This window comes from Rhinoraja longicauda, chromosome 40 (genome assembly GCF_053455715.1).
Source record: "Rhinoraja longicauda isolate Sanriku21f chromosome 40, sRhiLon1.1, whole genome shotgun sequence".
NCBI classification, from domain to species: domain Eukaryota; kingdom Metazoa; phylum Chordata; class Chondrichthyes; order Rajiformes; family Arhynchobatidae; genus Rhinoraja; species Rhinoraja longicauda.
Window position 1 is genome coordinate 11,962,871 of NC_135992.1, and position 21,134 is coordinate 11,984,004.

General features: G+C 47.3%; 1 protein-coding gene across 3 annotated transcripts in view; it reads right to left on the bottom strand.

Annotated features, from left to right (window-relative positions):
• The window catches only part of LOC144611423 (glutamate receptor ionotropic, NMDA 2B-like), a 349,120-nt gene that overhangs the window by 208,441 nt on the left and 119,545 nt on the right, over positions 1 to 21,134 (bottom strand). The window lies entirely within an intron of this gene.

The window sequence follows — 21,134 nt, forward strand, 5'->3', positions numbered from 1 at the left end:
GGTCGAGACCCTTCTTCAGATTCACATTACATTACATAGAAACATAGAAAATAGGTGCAGGAGGAGGCCATTTGGCCCTTCGAGCCAGCACCTCCATTCATTGTGATCATGGCTGATCATCCACAATCAGTAACCTGTGCCTAACTTCTCCCCATATCCCTTGATTCCACTAGCCCCCAGAGCTCTATCTAACTCTCTCTTGAATTCATCCAGTGATTTGGCCTCCACTGCCCTCTGTGGCAGATAATTCCACAAATTCACAACTCTCTGGGTGAAAAAGTTCCTTCTCACCTCAGTTTTAAATGGCCTCCCCTTTATTCCAAGACTGTGGCCCCTGGTTCAGGACTCCCCCAACATTGGGAACATTTTTCCTGCTTCTAGCTTGTCTAGTCCTTTTATAATTTTATATGTCTCTATAAGATCCCCTCTCATTCTTCTAAACTCTAGTGAATACAAGCCTAGTCTTTCCAATCTTTCCTCACATTGTGGATCAGATGTATCTTCCTCCCCACAGCGATCTTCAGTTTCAGAAGCCAATAAGCCATTTTCTTGATTAGTAGGGGTGTCAGGAGTTATGGGGAGAAGGGAGGAGAATGGGGCTGAGAGGGAAAACTAGATCAGCCACAACTGAATGGTGGAGTAGATTTAATAATAATAATAATAATGCATTACATTTATATAGCGCTTTTCAAACACTCAAAGACGCTTTACAGGGATTTCTAGAACATAGAGAAGTGAATATATAGATAAATAAGTAAACGAACAGAGAAAGGAGACAGAAGGTGAGGTGACGGTCAGTGGTTGAAGGCAGTGCTGAAGAGGTGAGACTTCAGTGATGTTTTGAATGTGGTGAGTGTGGAGGAGTCTCTGACGGTTTGGGGTAGTGAGTTCCATAGGGTGGGAGCAGCGATGGAGAAAGCCCTGTCCCCCCAGGATCTGAGTTTGGTCCGGATGGGGGGGGACAGGAGATTGGCAGCAGCAGAGCGGAGGGTGCAGGTGGGAGTGTGCCTGTGGAGGAGGTCAGTCAGGTAGGATGGGGCCAGGTTATGGAGGGCTTTGTAGGTCATGAGGAGGATTTTGTATTGGATTCTCTGGGGGATGGGGAGCCAGTGGAGTTTGTAAAGGACGGGGGTGATATGGTTACGGATCGGGGAGTGGGTGAGTAGACGGGCAGCGGAGTTTTGAATGTATTGAAGTTTACTGATGATTTTTGAGGGTGAGCCATAGAGGAGGCTGTTGCAGTAGTCCAGACGGGAGGTGATGAAGGCGTGGATGAGGGTTTCTGCAGCTGTGAAGGAGAGGGATGGACGGAGACGGGCAATGTTTTTGAGGTGGAAGAAGGCTGTCTTTGTGATGTGTTTGATGTGTTTGTCGAAGGAGAGGGTTTGATCAAAGATGATTCCAAGATTCCGGATGTGAGGGGAGGTGGATACTGGGAGACCATCAATATTGAGGATGAAGTTTTGGGTGGATTTGGTGAGCGTTTTTGGACCAATGATGATGATTTCAGATTTGTTGCAGTTGAGTTTGAGGAAATTTGATTGAAGCCAAGATTTTATTTCAGAGATGCAGTTTGTCAGTGTAGAGTGTGTGGTGGTGGAGATTGACTTGGTGGAGATGAGGAGCTGGATATCATCGGCGAAGCAGTGGAAGTTGAGACCATGACGGCGGATTAATTGACCAAGGGGGAACAGGTAGAGGATGAAGAGGAGGGGGCCAAGGACTGAGCCTTGGGGGACACCTTGGGGGAGGAGAGCGGTGATGGATGGGCCGAATAGCCTAATTCTGTTCCTAGAGCTTATGAACTTATAAGAAGTGCTGCAGTTTTTTGGTGACTTTATACCTCTGTGCAAACCAGTTCCTCTCAGCCATGGAACTAGGAACCTCAGATGCTGGCTTACAACAACAAAAAAGACACAAAGTACTGGAGGAACACATCGGATCAGGCAGGCAGCATCTCCAGAGGACATGGAATGTAGACATTTTGGGTCAGGACTCCTTTTGAGTCTGAAGAAGGGTCCCCATCTGAAACATTACCTATCCATGTCCACCAGAGATGCTGCCGAACCCGCTGAGTTACTCCAGCACTTTGTCTCCTTTCAGACATGGTTGGGTGCATCTCGTTCACTGCACTAAGAAGGGGTTAATATATAATCTTCTTGTCAAGAAGTCTTTGGGAAAAGTGACCACAAATTGATTGAATCATATCACTGGATGTGAAATTCTATTCAAAATTGGGAACTTAAATCTGAATGAAGGAAACAATGAAGGTACAAGATGAGTTAGCTTTGGTTGAATAGAAGAGCACAATGAATGGTATCATAGTACACTGGCAATGGCTGGTAGTTAAAGAGAGAATGCATAAATGGAAGGAAAAAAATATTCCCTTCAGGCATAAAAACCAAACAGAAAAAAAGTGATTCATCCATGCCTGACAAGAGAAATTAAAGATAATATTAAATCCAAGGAAGAGGCTTATAATGTTGCCAGAAATAGCAACAGGTCTGAGGATTGAGAGCAGTTTTGAAGTCAGCAAAGGTAGTCCAAGGAAAAGCAAGATAATTCTGAGAATGGACAGGCAAGGAGATGGAACCAAGCTGTAAGCGTTTTTATAGGCACGTAGACAGGAAAAGGTGAGCAAGGACAAATGTGGGCCTCTGACAGATAGAGACAGTAGAATTTCCGGTAGTGAAAGGGACACGTCAGAGGGGAACCTTTGTGACATCGCAGAAGGTGACACAGTAACCTGTGGGATATATTGGAGTATCAAGGGAACAGTGAGATTGAGGAAAGGAAGGAACTAAGTGTTGGTTAAAAACTAGCACTGAACGAGCCGACCGTGATTTACATTCCAGTTTTGATGGAAGTGGCTCTGGAGATGGTGGACACTTTGGGTTTGTCAGCTCCCGAACCTTGGAAGCTGACAACCAAAAGTGTCCACCATCCCCAGAGCCACTTCCATCAAAACTGGAATGTAAATCATGATCGGCTCGTTCAGTGCTAGAAAGACGAAGAAACACGGAATTGCAGACGCTGATTTACAAAGAAAGATACAAAGTGCTGGAGTAATTCAGCAGGTCATGCAGCATCTCTGAAGAATACGGGTAGGTGACGATTTATGTCGGGACCCTTCTTATATAGATTGTATGATTATTCCTGTGGATTATTCCTGTGGATTGAATAGATGGGCCGAATGGCCTAATTCCATTCCTATCACTTATCGACCTCATGTCGATGGTTGGGAATCTGTAATGAAGGATGTAATAGCTGAACACCATGATAGGAATAATAGGATTAATCAGAATCAACGTGGATTAATGAAAGGAAAATCATGTTTGACTAATCTGCTAGAGCTCTTTGACAACGCGATTATCAGATAAGGAAACTAGTGAATGTTGGATGTGGTATTTGGAATTTCAGAAGGCATTCAATGAGGCTCCATTTATACGGCATTGATCAACAAGATTGGATGCATGGAAATGGAGATCATGAACTGATGTGGCTTGAAAACTAGCTATCAATGAAAGCAAAGTGTGGTCATAACAGAAGATGGACACAAAATGCTGGAGTAACTCAGCGGGCCAGACAGCATTTTGGTGGAGAAAAAGAATAGGGGACTTTTCCAATGCCCTCAAAAGCTCATCATGTTAACTCATTGATTTAGTCCCATTTTCCTGCATTTGGCCACATCCCTCAAACCTTTTCATATCATATATATATATATCATATATATACACAGCCGGAAACAGGCCTTTTCGGCCCTCCAAGTCCGTGCCGCCCAGTGATCCCCGTACATTAACACTATCCTACATCCACTAGGGACAATTTTTACATTTACCCAGCCAATTAACCTACATACCTGTACGTCTTTGGAGTGTGGGAGGAAACCGAAGATCTCGGAGAAAACCCACGCAGGTCACGGGGAGAACGTACAAACTCCTTACAGTGCAGCACCCGTAGTCAGGATCGAACCTGAGTCTCCGGCGCTGCATTCGCTGTAAAGCAGCAACTCTACCGCTGCGCTACCGTGCCGCCCAATTACCCACTTACTTTTCTACCCACGTACCAATCCAAATGTCTTTTAAACAGTGCAATTCGTCTCACCAACATAGAAAAGGTCACATTGAGAGCACCAAATGCAATCGAGAGTGGAAGAGGAGCACCTGAATCTCGGTCTCACCTGGAAGGGTTGTTCGGGTCCCTGGATGGGGATGAGGGCGGAGATGTCGAAACGGGCGTTACACCTCTGATGGCTGCAGGGAACCGTGGCAGGGGAGCGGGAGGGATGAGTGAGGTGGGATGAGAAAAACCAGAGAGTCCTGGAGAGAGTGGCCTCTGCAGAAAGTGGTGGGGAGGGGAAGACGGGACTAGTAGTGAGATCACACTGTAACTGGTGGATCTGTGGAAAAAACTATCTACTGGATGCAGAGGGTGATGCAATGAAAGTTAAGGACTAAGGCAACTCTATCCTGCGTTGTTCTGTCCGGGGTGGGGGGGGGGGGGGGGGGGGGGGGGGAGAAGGCTGGAGTATGGGATACAGAGGAGATACAGATGAAGGGTTGATCAACCATAGTCCGGTGGAAACCACGTCCTAAAATGGAAGGTGTCTTCTTAAGAGATGCGGTGGAGAAGGAGAGACAGTGTCCTTACATGTCATTAAATGGAGGAGGAACCTAGGTGTGCAGGGGATGTGGCCGCGCCTAACGGCTGCGGCTCGCTAGCAGTCTATTCGTCTTTTTTCCTTTTTTTTTGTTGTGTGTCGGTGTTGGGATGGTTTTTGTATTTTTTTGGTTGTGTATGTGTGGGGGGTGGTGGTGTGGGTGGTGTGGGTGGGGGGGTGGTGGGGGGGGTGGGGGAAACTTTTCTCTTTTAGGTCTCTTCCTCACGGCGCAGGGTGCGGCTCGGCCGCGGGGCCTAACATCGCCCGGTGCGGCTCGGCCGCTGGACTTTACATCGCCCGGTGCGGCTTGGCCGCTGGACTTAACAGTGCCCGGTGCGGCTCGGCCGCGGGACTTTTCATCGCCCGGTGCGGCTTGGCCGCGGGACTTTACATCGCTGGTGCGGTTCGGCCACTGGACTTAACAGTGCCCGGTGCAGCTCGGCTGCGGGGCCTAACATCGCCCGGTGCGGCTCGGCCGCGGGACTTTACATCGCCCGGTGCAGCTCGGCCGCGGGACTTTTCATCGCTGGTGCGGCTCGGCCGCGGGACTTAACATCGCCCGGTGCGGCTCGGCCGCGGGGCTTTACATCGCTGGTGCGGCTCGGCCGCGGGACTTTTCATCGCTGGTGCGGCTCGGCCGCGGGACTTAACATCGCCCGGTGCGGCTCGGCCACGGGACTTAGCTGCGCAAGGCTTGGTCGCGGGGCCTTCCATCGCCCGGCTCGGCCGCGAGACGTTTCAGCGCCCGGTGCGACTCGGCCGCGGGGACTTCCATCCCCTTGCGGGGACTGTGCGGGTCGGTCGGGGACGAGCTGTCTGTCCGTGGGCATGGGGAAGAGAGTGGAAGTTTTGTTGCCTCCATCACAGTGAGGGGGTGTTTGGAGTCACTGTGATGGACGTTTGTGTTGGGGTCGTGTGTCTTGTGTTCTTTTTTGTATGACTGCTATGTAGTTCCGTTCGGTACCTTGGTACCGAATGACAAATAAAGCTCAGTTATACTGTTATGACCAGGAGTGTGGTTGTCACCAGAAATTGGGAAAGTCAATGTTGGTACCATTGGGCCATGAGCTATCTGTTGAGTTCTTCCAATGTCTATTTATTGTTTGATCCAGATTCCAGTACCTGCAATCTCTCGAAACGTTTATATCTTCACCCGACTCTATTTATCTCAGTGTGTAGGAAGGAACTGCAGGTGCTGGTTTACACCGAAGATAAACACAAAGTGCTGGAGTAACTCAGCGGGACAGGCAGCATCTCTGGAGAGAAGGAATGGGTGACTTTTCGGGTCGGGAAGAAAGGTCTCAACCTGAAAAGTCACCCACTCCTTCTCTCCAGAGATGATTAAGGACCCGCTGGGTTACTCCAGCATTTTGTGTCTAATGTATCTTCATCAGCGTAAGATCATAAGTGATAGGAATAGAATTAGGCCATTCGGCCCGTCAAGTCTACTCCGCCATTCGATCAAGGCGGATCTATCTCTCCCTCCGAACCCTATTCTCCTGCCTTCTCCCATAACCCCTGACACCCGCACTTATCAAGAATCTATCTATCTCTGCCTTAAAAATATCCATTGTCTTGGCCTCCACAGCCTTCTGTGCAAAGAATTCCACAGATTCACCACCCTCTGACTAAAGAAATTCCTCCTCATCTCCTTCCTAAAGGAGCGTGTGTTAATTCTGAGGCTGTGACCTCTGGTGCTAGACTCTCCCACCAGTGGAAACATCCTCTCCTCATCTACTCTATCCAAGCCTTTCACTAATCGGTAAGTCTCAATGAGGACTTCTCCCCCCCGCCACCCCCTCACCCTTCTAAACTCCAGAGTACAGGCCCTGCATGCTGGTTTCATGCTCTCCGTGGTGATGCCAATGAAGAGGAGGAGGGCGCAGTATTGGCGGCAGGACTACGATCCTTTCTTCTGACCCTCCTTTCACAAGCTGTACGCTTTGAGACTGGAAAGTGACTCAGAGTGTTGCACAGCAGTGAGACAGCTGGCTCGGTGGTACCGGTGCTTTGAAGACTTGCCGCTTCAACTTGCCCCCCTGTTGATAACAGGGCCACAGGTCCCGGGCTCCCATTGATTCACGCTCTGACAATAGATAAACCGACCTTTTCATTTGAAGCAGGGTAGACTGCTGTTCAGAGATGTCGCATCGTCTCGGTTCAGACAGTTTCTGCGTCTCTCTGTCACAGTGGGTCGAGTGATTTGAATTGGACCAGATCCCCAGTCGAGAAAAATCTTTAGTACTTTTTATTCTGATATGGCTGAGCAATTTGAATCGACAAATATGACTTGTTTTTTTTTCTTTAGAAGAATAATTAAATCGTGTCTTGCTATAAAAAAAGAGGCAGGTTAAAAGAAAGGGTTGATATAAAAAGGCATCTACTCAAACGAGGATGGATGGAGATGATGCCTGTGCAATGATGTAGATGCATTTAATGGAAAAAATAAATTGAGAAAGAGATCAGGAGATAAGACAGTTAGATAAACAGAGGTTGATATTTTCCTTTGACTGGATTTTAACTTCCTTTAACTCATCTGCTATTGTTTCATTCAATTTATAAACTACGACCCAATCCATGAGCCCGGCTTGGTTGCAGCCCCCATCCACCTAACAATCCACCTGGGCCACAGCTAACATTGGCCTGATTCCTTGATCATCATTACTTTTTTGCATTTCTTTCACTCGCTTGTTCTACATTTGTTGCCAGGACCAGAGGGTCTGAGCTGGAGGCGAGGTTTAGCAGGCTGGGACTCTATTCCTTGGAGCGCAGGAGGATGAGGGGTGATCTGACAGAGGTGCATAAGATCATGGGAGGAATAGATCGGGTAGACGCACAGAGTCTCTTGCCCAGAGTAGGGGAATCGAGGACCAGAGGGCATAGGTTTAGGATGAAGTGGAAAAGATTTCATAGGAATCTGAGGGGTAACTTTTTCACACAAAGGGTGGTGGATGTATGGAACAAGCTGACAGAGGAGGTAGTTGAGGCAAGGACTATCTTCTTACAACATGTAAGAAGCATTTGGTCCATATCCCTCCAAACCTGTCACAGGTTTGGAGAGATATGGACCAAATGCTGGCATGGGACTAGTGTAGCTGGGGCATGTTGGCCGGTGTGGGCAAGTTGGGCCGAAGGGCTTGTTTCCACACTGTATCACTCAATGACTATCTCTCTACACCACTGTCTATATCCCTCATTTCCCTTTCCACTGACTCTCAGCCTGAAGAAGGGTTTCATCCCGAAACATTACCTATTCCTTTTCTCCAGAGATGCTGTCTGACCCGCTGAGTTTTTTGTGTCCATCTTCGGTTTAAACCAGCATCTGCAGTTCCTTCCTACACATCCAGCCACTGTAATCTGTGTTGAATCAAACCATATGCCATGGCTACTGGTAATGCCAAGGATTGAATGGATGGGTCCTGGCAGGAAATAGCGCAAACCAAGCATAGAAACCTATCTTTAGCCAAACAGCACTAAACCTGTGGCATTTAATCTCACACCTTAATTAAACCCGTTAGCATTAATGATGCAGGTATCTATTATCAGATATTGAAAACGAGCAGGATTCGAGCATGGAGATGGTTCAGAGACTAATCTGTGTGCTTATGTTGTCAAGGACTTGGAACAAGGAGCTGAAGAAGATGATGGAAGAGCTGGGTGACATGAACAGTCACAGGAAGGGAGGATGGCTGAGCAACTGAGTTAACCCAGGGTCTGTCGCCAAGGCTTAGTGTTTACATGGGTCTTGCAGGGAGGTCACACATGGACAATTTATGTCAGAAAGGAGCTGCCTGCTGTCGACACTGAACAGAATGAACCAGGGGCTAGAAATCAAATATCCTCTGGTTTAAGCAACAATAAGCATCTTTTGGCAACGGATCAGAGGAGGTTTTGGAGTGGAGGGTCCCATATAGTTTAGTGTAAGAAAATAACTGCAGATGCTGGTACAAATCGAAGGTATTTATTCACAAAATGCTGGAGTAACTCAGCGGGTCAGGCAGCATCTCAGGAGAGAAGGAATGGGCGACGTTTCGGGGAAACGTCACCCATTCCTTCTCTCCTGAGATGCTGCCTGACCCGCTGAGTTACTCCAGCATTTTGTGAATAAATACCGTCCATATAGTTTAGTTTACTTTCAAGATACAACGCAGGAATAGGCCCTTTGGCCCACCGAGACCATGCCAACCAGCGATCCCCGTACAGTATCACTGCACACAGGGGGCAATTTACAATTTTTAACCAAAGCCATATAACCTACATACATGTACGTTTTTGGAATGTGGGAGGAAACCGGAGCACCCGGAGAAAACCCATGCGATCATGGGGAGAACGTAAAAAACTGTACAGACAGGATCATATCCGGGTCTCAGGCGCTGTAAGGCAGCAATTCTACTGCTGTGCCACCAAGCTGCCCCTTTGATGTTGGGAAATTGCCCAGTGCTTGAAGACTGAGGATGCATGCCTTGCTTCACACCCTGCACTGGAGGAGGGCTGCATTTTGCATGCATTCTAGGGCAGATTAGTTTAGTTTAGTATATTATCACATGTACAGGTATCACAGGTACAGCGAAAAGGCTTTTGTTGCGTGCTAACCAGTCAGAGGAAAGACAATGCATGATTAAAATCGAGCCGTCCACAGTGTACAGATACATGATACAGATACAGAACAAGGGGTCACAGTTTAAGGATAAGGGGGAAGTCTTTTAGGACCGAGATGAGAAAGTTTTTTTTTCACACAGAGAGTGGTGAATCTGTGGAATTCTCTGCCACAGAAGGTAGTTGAGGCCAGTTCATTGGCTATATTTAAGAGGGAGTTAGATGTGGCCCTTGTGGCTAAAGGGATCAGGGGGTATGGAGAAAAGGCAGGTACGGAATACTGAGTTGGATGATCAGCCATGATCATATTGAATGGCGGTGCAGGCTCGAAGGGCCGAATGGCCTACTCCTGCACCTATTTTCTATGTTCCTATGTTTCTATGATAAAGGGAATAACGTAAATAACATTTAGTGCGATGTAAAGTCCGATCAACGATAGTCCGAGGGTCTCCAATGAGGTGGATAGCAGTTCAGGACTGCTCTCTAGTTGTGGTAAGATGGTGCAGTTGCCTGATAAATCAATCCATCACCTGATGGAATCAGAGCAGCTGGGAGTGGTGCAGCAATCTGGTGATGCCGGTCTACTCACCCAAGGCAAGAAACGCAGGAACAGTGATCGGTGGAAACCACAATGTGCCGGACAAGAAGATAGGACCACGATCGTGGGTCAAAGTACAGGACAATGGGAAGGTCTAGGAGACTGGAATGATAGATTGGGTGGCAGGAAGTTCAGGATCAGAGGGGATTGAAACAGCAAGTTCAAGGAATAGGATTGTCAGCATCAAAGGGCAAGATTGGAAGGTCGGGATTTGGGGCTAGTCGGTTAAGGGGCAAGGTTGTGTATCAGGATCAGAGGGAGGAAGATCAGAAGATTAAACAGCGGGTTCTGTGGGAAGTAGTCAAAGAGAAACAGGCCCTTCAGCCCAGAACATCCATGCCGTCCCATTTGCCCACGTAAGAACCGTATGCTTCTGTATCTTGCCTATTTAAGTATCAATCTAAAGCCTCTTAAACGCAGTGATTGTATTTGAGTCCACCACATCCACTGGCAACCGTTCTGGATTTCTGGCACTCTGCCTGGATAAAAATCGTTCCCAATTCCCCTTTAAAACTCCTTTCTTTCAGCTGAAATCGATCTGTCTGGTGGGAGCGGCAGTTTGAGTAAGGATTCCAAGAGGTATGGAGATGCTGGGGCTGAACAGGGAGCCAGGACCTATTTAAAGTCCATTGGCAACTCTGGGTCCCATGGGGCCGGTCTAAGTTGTCCCATGGGACAACTCTTTGTGCAACATTGAATCTGGCCCACAGGCAAGGTAAAGGCATGGACAACCTGTAGGTGGCGCTGCATGGCACTACATGGGACACTGTTCATGAAAGCAACTGGTGGACGTTCAGAAACACAACCATGGAATCCACGTAACTCAAGCCCCTCCATCCGTTAGTTGGAATTAAATCACATGAAGGATAAGAGACTTCATGCCCAATTTCTGAGGGAAGACCCTTGGCACCACGTAAACCTGAGGCAGAACGCGAGGTTTTGAAAGGATGAACACAGATAGACACAAAATGCTGGAGTAACTCAGCGGGTCAGGCAACAACTCTGGAGAGAAGGAATGGGTGACGTTTCGGGTCGAGACCCTTCTTCAGACTGACGTCAGGGGGGAGGGGGGAGATAGATAGATAAGGAATGGGAAGGTGTGAAAACAGGGCAAAGATAATGGAGATTAAGGAAAATGTTAAATAGATAATCGTTGGGAAAAGATGGCTCTATCGGTATTGGCATTGGTTTACTATTGTCACAGGGACTGAGATATGTGAAAAGACTTTGTTTTCTGTTGCGATCCAGGCAAATCATTTCAGGCAATGCATAGGAGAAAATAAACAGATTGCAGAATACAGCGTTACAGCTACAGAAAAAGCGCAGATCCTAAAAAGTGCAAGAGCTGCAATTGGATATATTGGAAGATCCCGGGATCCATCCCTCGCATAGAAGAGGACAATTCAAGAGTTTGATAACAACTTGTAAGAAGCTGTGCTTAGGTCTGGCGGTACGCGCTTCCAAGCTTTTGTATCTTCTGCCCGACAGGAAAGGGGAGAAGAGAGAATGACTGGGGTGTGTGTGAGCAGTCCTTGATATTGTTGGCTGCTTTCTTGAGAAAGGATAGCGTGAAGTATGGATGAAGTCGGCAAGTTAGGTGGAACATCCTGGTTGGCACGGACAAGTTGGGCTGAAGAGCCTGTCTCCATGCTTCTTCTTCTTCGTGTCCATCAGCCACGTTTCAAATGTTACATCACTAGGTTAATTCCCGGAATGGCGGGACTGTCGTATGTTGAAAGGCTGGAGCGATTGGGCTTGTATACACTGGAATTTAGAAGGATGAGGGGGGATCTTATTGAAACATATAAGATAATTAGGGGATTGGACACATTAGAGGCAGGAAACATGTTCCCAATGTTGGGGGAGTCCAGAACAAGGGGCCACAGTTTAAGAATAAGGGGTAGGCCATTTAGAACGGAGATGAGGAAGAACTTTTTCAGTCAGAGAGTGGTGAAGGTGTGGAATTCTCTGCCTCAGAAGGCAGTGGAGGCCAGTTCGTTGGATGCTTTCAAGAGAGAGCTGGATAGAGCTCTTAAGGATAGCGGAGTGAGGGGGTATGGGGAGAAGGCAGGAACGGGGTACTGATTGAGAGTGATCAGCCATGACCGCATTGAATGGCGGTGCTGGCTCGAAGGGCTGAATGGCCTACTCCTGCACCTATTGTCTATTGTCTATTGTCTATCACTGTCATCGTCCGTCCTGAAAAGGGTGGAAGCTTCCGGCGACAATCAGTGGGAGCCATCACTTGAACAATAAATGATGGTGGTAGCAGAATTAGCTGTGTGGCTATGAGTCTGTGATTCCTTGACTCTAAATCTATCCTTGCCAATCACGTATAAGATGGTCGGCTATCTGTCGTACTCAGTCCTCACACTTAGTCTCACTGACTGTGAACGCAGATTTGCGAGATTGAGCACAACAGTCAGACAGTCCCGCACGCGTTTTGCGCCAACCAGCCAAACACAAATTCTGAGGTTTTCCAGTTTATAAAATAATGAAGCAAGCTGCCAAATTCGATTTAAAAATTAATTTGTTCACCAACATCCTCGGGAAAGGTACGTGTACCTGGGGCTCCAACACCACGTCACATGGTTGCTTCATAATGCCTCGAGGACAAGTCGAGGTGGACAAGGAATGGAGTTTCATTGATGTTGTTGTGTCCCAAAGGATCGACTGGGCGATCCTCGCCTAGACGTTGCTAAGTGCCTGAAGGTCGGCTTGCGGGTTCATGTAGCCAGAGGTTGCTCAGAGGACAAGGAGGGATGGCCCTACACTTCCGCGGGTGCAGACCAAAGATACTAGAGGAACAAGATGGCCCACTCCATTGAAATCGCCCATACTGAAGTGTAGTGCGCAAAGGAGCCATTTTAGTAGGCAAAACCCGCCGTCCGTTATGCCTCTCGCAGTGTAATCAGTGTTTTGGGGGAACAGCATGTGTGATGATACCATTAAAATGCAGAATATATCTCATCTATCAACTCACAGATTTTTCTTTTTTTTCTTTTTAAATGTTTCTGCAAGTTTCCGCCTACTAAAATGGCGTCACGGCATACGACGTTTTTTTAGGGTGGAGTGGTCTATCTTGTTCCTCTGGTATCTTTGGTGCAGACCATGTTGGCTGAACACTTGCGTCCACCAATACAGCTGTTCATTACATGGCTGTGTCAGGACGTACAAACCGATCTGTGATTGCTCTGGCCCCCCGGGGGTGGATCTTAGCCAGTTTCGACAGTTGGTTGTATCCGACGTTAAATCATCTCCTTGCATCTTCCATTAACTTCCAATCAATTACTGTTCCACTGGATGTCACAGTCGGCTGCATCCTGGACACGGACCAGTCTGGGCTACTAACCTGCCAAACTCTCCAGTTCATTACTCAACACTATTTCTGCACCACTGCCAGCAAGAAACATAAAAGAGGAAGAAAGACCTTGTATTTGTATCCTGTGTCCAATTGAAATAGCTATCCAATTAGTCCTACTCCCCCTACGCATTCTCCAGAGCTGTACAATGTTTTTTTCCTTCAATACATCCAATTCTCTTTTGAAGGTTGCTGTTAAATCAGTTTCCATGTCTCTCCCAAGCAGACCATCCTAGATCATAATCCCCCCCCCCCCAGGATAAAAATTCTCTTCTTTGCTCCGATTCTTCTGCCAATTATCTTAAATCTATGCCCTCTGGTCATCAACCTTGCACCATCTTCCAGAGACCAAAGCAGCCACTGATCATGTGGGCAGATGTCGTGTGTTTACGGATTAGTAATCTCATCTGTCTTCGTGGCTGAAATAGACATTGACCAAGAAGAGGATGACGTGGGGAATTGATAAACAGAGAGATGGAGGACAAATTAAGAGGTCCAGCATCTTTAAACACAGAGAGGTATAATAATTCAGTTGCATTTACCATCGTTGTAACAAAAGACAATGATGGTAATAAAGGACCAGTGATAAAGTTCTAAATTGGGGTAAAACAAGCTTCAGTTGATCAACCAGTCTCAGCACAATGGGAAGGAATTAGGATTCCAACTTAATTGCCGAGAAATTCAATTGCTTAAAGCTGTTTTATTTAATTTAATCAATCTTTCTCCGGAATGGAAGGCGGTTGGAACTCCTTCCAGGTTCTCTCACAGCCCTTGGACAATCTGACCAAGCCTTTGGGGGCAGGTCCGCTGGATGCCATTGGGAATGGTGCATCATGGTCTTGTCATTCCCACAGCAAGGGAAAGTGAACCGCAACGTCCCAGCAGCATGCCCACACAAGGTGCCCGTAAAACCCCCATGGCTTGGGACCTACATACATACATGGATTGGACAGGTTTGGAGGGATATGAACCAAACGCAGGCAGGTGAGACTGGTGTAGCTGGGACATGTTGGCCGGTGTGGCAGAAGGGCCTGTTTCCACACCGTATCACTCTATGACTCCATGACCTCTGCAAGATACTGTAAGTGAAACATTTATTCACAAAATGCTGGAGTAACTCAGCAGGTCAGGCAGCATCTCGGGAGAGAAGGAATGGGTGATGTTTCGGGTCGAGACCCAAGGGTCTCCCATTCCTTCTCTCCCGAGATGCTGCCTGACCTGCTGAGTTACTCCAGCATTTTGTGAATAAATACCTTCGATTTGTACCAGCATCTGCAGTTATCTTCTTATACTGTAAGTGAAACACATATCCATGCCGCAATCTCATTTCCCTCATTTAGTCTCCAGGCAAGCACCAATTCCACCCAATCTGTGACCCCCCCCACTCGCGGACTCTCAATCCTTTTCATCTCAATGCTTCTAAGTCCAACAATGGCTGCTGGTCCACCAAAACTCCATGTGTAGGCAGGAACTGCAGATGCTGGTTTATAACAAAGATAGACACAGTATGCTGGAGTAACTCAGCGGATCAGGCAGCATCTCTGGAGAAAAGGAACGGGTGACGTTTCGGGTCGAGACCCTTCTTCAGGGTCTCGACCCGAAACGTCACCTATTCCTTTTCTCCAGAGATGCTGAGTTACTCCAGGTTTTTGTGTCAAAACCCCATGAATGCCAGCAAGTGAGAGTCCTGATCACCACACCACAAGAAAGGGTATGGTCGCACTTGGGAACTTGCAAAGATATATGAGACAGGGATGGAGAAATCTAGATACAAAGAACTATCTGGGCTGAGTTTGTTTTCTTTGGCTGGAAAGAGAGTGAAGTGAGAGATAATTGAAGGGCAAAACAATAGACAATAGACAATAGACAATAGGTGCAGGAGTAGGCCATTCGGCCCTTCGAGCCAGCACTGCCATTCACCGTGATCATGGCTGATCATCCACAATCAGTACCCCGTTCCTGCCTTCTCCCCATATCCCATGACTCCGCTATCATTCAGAGCTCTATCTAACTCTCTCTTGAAAGCATCCAGGGAATTGGCCTCCACTGCCTTCTGAGAAGTTATGAGAAGTGTTGATGGGGTGTACAGGAAGCACCCACAATCCCAGGAGAGAATTAGCTCGACAGCTAACAGTAGGGTAGAAGTTAAAATCCATTATTCCAGAAGTGGTAACAGATTACATGGAAAATAAAAACAGGATTGGGCAGAGCAAACATGGATGTGTATTTGATAAATCGTTTGAGATTATATTTACCTGAAAAGACAAGATAGAACCAATTTAGACTTTAGACTTTAGAGATACAGCTCGGAAACAAGCCCTTCGGCCCGCTGAGCCTGCGCCGACCAGCGATCACCCCGTACACTAGCAATGTCCTACAAACTAGGGACAATTTACAATTTTACCGAAGCCAATGAACCTGTACGTCTTTGGAGTGTAGAGGCAGCCGGAGCACCCAGAGAAAGCCCACACGGTCATAGGAAGAACGTACAAACTCCTTACCGACAGCACCCAACGTCAGGATCGAACTAGGGTTTCTGGCGCTGTGGGGTAATAAGTCAACGGTTGTGCCACTGTGCCACCCCTAATTGACATGGATTATTTAGACTTTCAGAAAGCTTTCAATAAGATGCCACACGAGTGACATTTAAACAAAATGGGCAATCATACACTGGCATGGATTGAGGATTGGTTAATGAACAGGTTAGGAATAAGCCAGTCATTTTGCGGGAGGAGGCGCGATATGTGGGCGCCACATGCATTGTTGCTGGAGCACCACATGCATTGTTGCTGTGGTGGTACATGCATCGTTGCTGTAGCGCCACATGCAGTGTTGCTGGAGCACCACATGCATTGTTGCTGTAGCGGCACATGCATTGTTGCTGGAGTGCCACGTGCATTGTTGCTGGAGCGCCACATGCATTGTTGCTGGAGCGGCATATGCATTGTTGCTGTTGAGGTCTGACCTCCCATTATAAGGAAGGTTATAACAGTGCTACAGGGAGCGGGGTGAGGGTTCACCAGTCTGATTCCTGCAATGGTGGGCTTGAGATATGTGGAGAGATCAGGCAAACTTGTTCATACCCTCTCGAGTTTTGAAAAATGGAGAGGTGATCTCATTCATTTCTGACCACTTTGACCTCATGGAATTGTACAGCATGAAAGTGACCCACCAATGATCGCCCTTTCCTATTGATCCCATCTCCAAGCACTAGCTCTCTAGCCTTCTAATTTCAGTGCTCATTCAGACAGCTCAGATGCTCACAGGGATCCAGCTTCAACCAGTTTTTCAGGCAATGCATCCCAGGTACTTACCACTTTCGGGGTGAAGAAGGATCCCTCTTGTGTCCCCTCTCATTCTCTTCCCCCTTACCTTAAATCTGTGTCCTTTAGTTTAGTTAAGAGATACAGCATGGAAACAGGCCCTTCGGCCCACCGAGTCCGCACCGACCAGCGATCACCCCATACACTAGCACTATCCTGCACACTAGGGTCAATTTAAAATGTTAACCTAGCCAATTAGCCTACAAACCTGTGCATCTTTCGAGCATGGGAGGAAACCAGAGCTCCCGGAGAAAACCCACGTGGTCACAGCAAGGACGTACTAACTCCATACAGACGGCATCTGTGATCAGGATCGAATTCGATGTAAGGCAGCAACTCTATCACTGCGCCACCCTATGCTGTTCAACTTTCATCCACGTCTTCTCTTGCAGTTTCTTGCAGTTTAGACTATCTAACCTTTTATGATTTTATATGCCCCAGTCACGTCCCCTCTTCACCTCCCCCCTCCCCCCCTCCCCCCAGAGGAACAGGCCGACCTCCTTATTATGGATACCAGACCTTCTCCTCCTCCTTCACTGAATTCTAAACGACAAAGTCTGTTTCCTTTGTGAATACTGATGAAAAGTATTCATTTATACCTCACCCACAACTTCCGGCTCCACGCACACATTGCCCACGATCTCAGTGACTCGATCCCAGCGGAAAGACAATGTATGACTGCAATCGAGCCGTTCACAGTGTACAGATACATGGTACGGGAATAGGTGCAAGGTAAAGCCAGTAAAGTCTGATCAAAGATAGTCCGAGGGTCCCCGATGAGGTAGATAGATTTGTGGGGTGGGGAAAGATGAAACAGGTTGAGAAGACACAAAAGTGGGATTTCAATTTAAATGTGAACCATCCATGTCCAATGACTTGTTTTCCTGACAGTGACACTTTATCTCAAAGTCTACGGTATGATGGCAATTTAGTTAATCCAATATTAGTTTTGTGTCATGATTAATGTGTTTGCAATATATGTTATGCACAGTAGCGTTTCCCATCAATACAAATTAAAGGAAGGTGTATGCGTAATTTATTTTTATCACACATTTCAATAAAATACGTTAAAATCTTGCTGTGTTCTCATGTTCAAATGGAAAGCAGAGCTGCATGAAGCTTCATCAAAACTGGCTGAGTGAAAACGAGCACATTCCTGACTTCCATTGTCCTCGCATGCATTTTGCACAAGAACGGTAGAAAGTAGGAGCAGGAGTAGGCCACTCGGCCCCTCAAACCTGCCCCGCCATTAATGTGGCTCGGGAACAGCTCCATCCAAGACCGCAAGAAATTGCTGCGAATTGTGGACGCAGCCCAGACCACCACGCAAACCAACCATCCTTCCCTGACTCCATCTACACCTCACGCTGCCTCGGCAAGGCCAGCAGCATCATCAAGGACCAGTCGCACCCTGACCATTCCCCCTTCTCCCCTCTCCCATCGGGCAAAAGGCACAGTGTAGAAGTGTGAAAACGGACACCTCCGGATTCAGGGACAGTTTCTTCCCAGCTGTTATCAGGCAACTGAACCGTCCTACCACAACCAGAGAGCAGTGCTGAACTACTGTCTACCTCTTTAGTGACCCTCGGACTATCCTTGATCGGACTTTGCTGGCTTTACCTTGCACTAAACGCTATTCCCTTATCATGTATCTGTACGCTGTAAATGGCTCGATTGTAATCATGTTTTGTCTTTCTGCTGACTTGCTAACACGCAACAAAAGCTTTTCACTGTACCTCGGTACACGTGACAATAAAGTAAATGGAAATATGATCAGTAAACAACCGTGTCACAAGAACTGGTCCCTGGAGACTAACATGACATCACCTCAGGTAACATTGGACCCATTTATTCCAGCTCTCTGCAGTCTATGTGACAGCCTTCAGTCCGTGGCAGCACACACCATCCGAGACCATGGGCTCTTAATTTATTCGCCAGCCTCTGATGTGGCATCAAACATCTTTTAGATTTAGAGATACAGCGCAGAAACAGGCCCTTCGGCCCACCGGGTCCGCGTCGCCCAGCGATCCCCGCACACTAACACAATCCTACACCCACTAGGAACAATGTTTACATTTGCCCAGTCAATTAACCTACAAACCTGTACGTCTTTGGAGTGTGGGAGGAAACCGAAGATCTCGGAGAAAACCCACGCAGGTCACGGGGAGAACGTACAAACTCCGTACAGACGGCGCCTGTAGTCAGGATCAAACCTGAGTCTCCAGCGCTGCATTCGCTGTAAGGCAGCAACTCTACCGCTGCGCCACCGTGCCGCCACCGTTTCGGGTCGAGACCCTGCGATTCCTCTAGAATCATCTCGCGTTTCCTGCAGCCACCCGTGTGATTGTGATTGTAGTTAATTTATTAGGAATTTGGGGGTACGGGGAGAAGGCAGGAACGGGGTACTGATTGAGAATGATCAGCCATGATCACATTGAATGTGATCGCCCGTGCCGCCCGTCATCTTTCCATCTTTTGGAAATGTAAGTGCATTACTTCTCTAGATTTGATTAGTACGGGTGTCAAGGGTTCTGGGAAGAAGGCAGGAGATTGGGGTTGAGAGGGAGAGATGGATCAGCCATGACTGCATGGCGGATTGATGGGCCAAATGGCCAAATTCTGCTCCCGGAACTTAAGAACTCACGAGGTTCCCCTCGATCAACTCTCCCAATCACATCCTCAAACAATTTGAGACACTTTCACTTTGAAACGATTTTTGGAGGCATGAACTTGATAACAGGAGATCGAGGAGGAATCCGTTCAATCCCTTGCACCAGTTAACTAGGACTAGGGGTTTAAGCCGTTGAACCCAGGACATTGGAAGCAAAGTAGCTGCCAGCCCCTTCTTACCAGTTACGTTGCAACAGTTACATGGCCATTAAGAATTAAACATAACTGTAGCAGGAATCAGTCAATCAGGCACACCAGCCCACTCGTTCAATCAATACGATCTTGGCCGCAACATCATTTTCACACTCTCGTCCAATACTTCTTGACTTCACCCCCTTTGTAAGTTTAAATATAGAAATTAGAACTGTACAGCACAGGATCAGGTCCACTGGCCCACCATCACTGTTCTGAACATTATACCTGCTTAAACTAATCCTCACTATCCCTCCATTCCTTGCATCTTCATGGGTCAATATAAATGGATTTCAATTCCCGCCTTGAACATATCCCACAGCTCTCTGGGGAAGAGAATCCATTGATTCACAGCCCTGAGAGAAGAGATCTCTCTCTATCTTCATCTGGAAAAGGGTGACCCTTTTATTCAAAGGTTAAGCCCCATAATTCTGTATTTTCCTCCATTGCAGCAAACATTCCCTCGACACCTACTCAGAATCCTGGCAACAATGAACTGCGATTTTACAACAAAAAAAAAGATACAAAGTGCTGGAGTAACTTAGCAATTCAGGCAGCATCTCTGGAGAACTTGGATAGGTGACATTTCGGGTAGGGTGTCTGAAGAAGGGTCCCGACCCAAAACATCACCATTCCATGTTCTCCAGAGATGCTGCCTGACCTGCTGAGTTACTCCAGCACTTTGTTAGACACGTTAGAGGCAGGAAACATGTTCCCAATGTTGGGGGAGTCCAGAACCAGGGGCCAGGAGTTTAAGAATAAGGGGTAGGCCATTTCGAACGGAGATGAGGAAAAACTTTTTCAGTCAGAGAGTTGTGAATCTGTGGAATTCTCTGCCTCAGAAGGCAGTGGAGGCCAATTCTCTGAATGCATTCAAGAGAGAGCTAGATAGAGCTCTTAAGGATAGCGGAGTCAGGGGGTATGGGGAGAAGGCAGGAACAGGGTACTGATTGAGAATGATCAGCCATGATCACATTGAATGGCGGTGCTGGCTCGAAGGGCCGAATGGCCTACTCCTGCACCTATTGTCTATTGTCTATTTGGGTCCCTCAGAATCTTGCTTGTTTCAATAAAATCACTTCCCATGTTCTGTACGCCAATGATCACAGGTCAAACCTGCCCGACCTTTCTTAGAGTCAGAGTCATACATTCGGAAATAGACCCTTCATCCCACCCTGCCCACATTGACCATCATACCCATCTTTACTATGCCTATTTACCAGCTTTTGGTCCATAGCCCAAATACTTCACTGCCTTGGTCATTCAAATACTGGTCTGGGTGATATGAGAGTTTCTGCCTCTAGTTCAGTTTAGTTTATTGTCACGTGTATCGAGGTACCGGGAAAAGCTTTTGTTGCGTGCTAACCAGTCAGCGGAAAACAATACGTCATTACAATTGAGCCCTTCACAGTGTATAGATACAGGATATGGGAATAACGTTTAGTGCAAGGTAAAGCCAGTGAAGTCTGATCAAAGATGGTCCGAGGGTCACCAATGAGGTAGACAGTAGATCTGTACACCTCTATCAGGTCCCTCGTCATAAGATCATAAGATCATAAGTGAAAGGAGTGGAGTTAGGCCATTCAGCCCATCAAGTTTACTCCTCCATTCAATCATGGCTGATCTATCTCTCCCTCCTCACCCCATTCTCCTGCCTTCTCCCCATAACCTCTGACACCCTTCTCCCTATAACCTCTGACACCCTTCTCCCCATAACCTCTGACACCCTTCTCC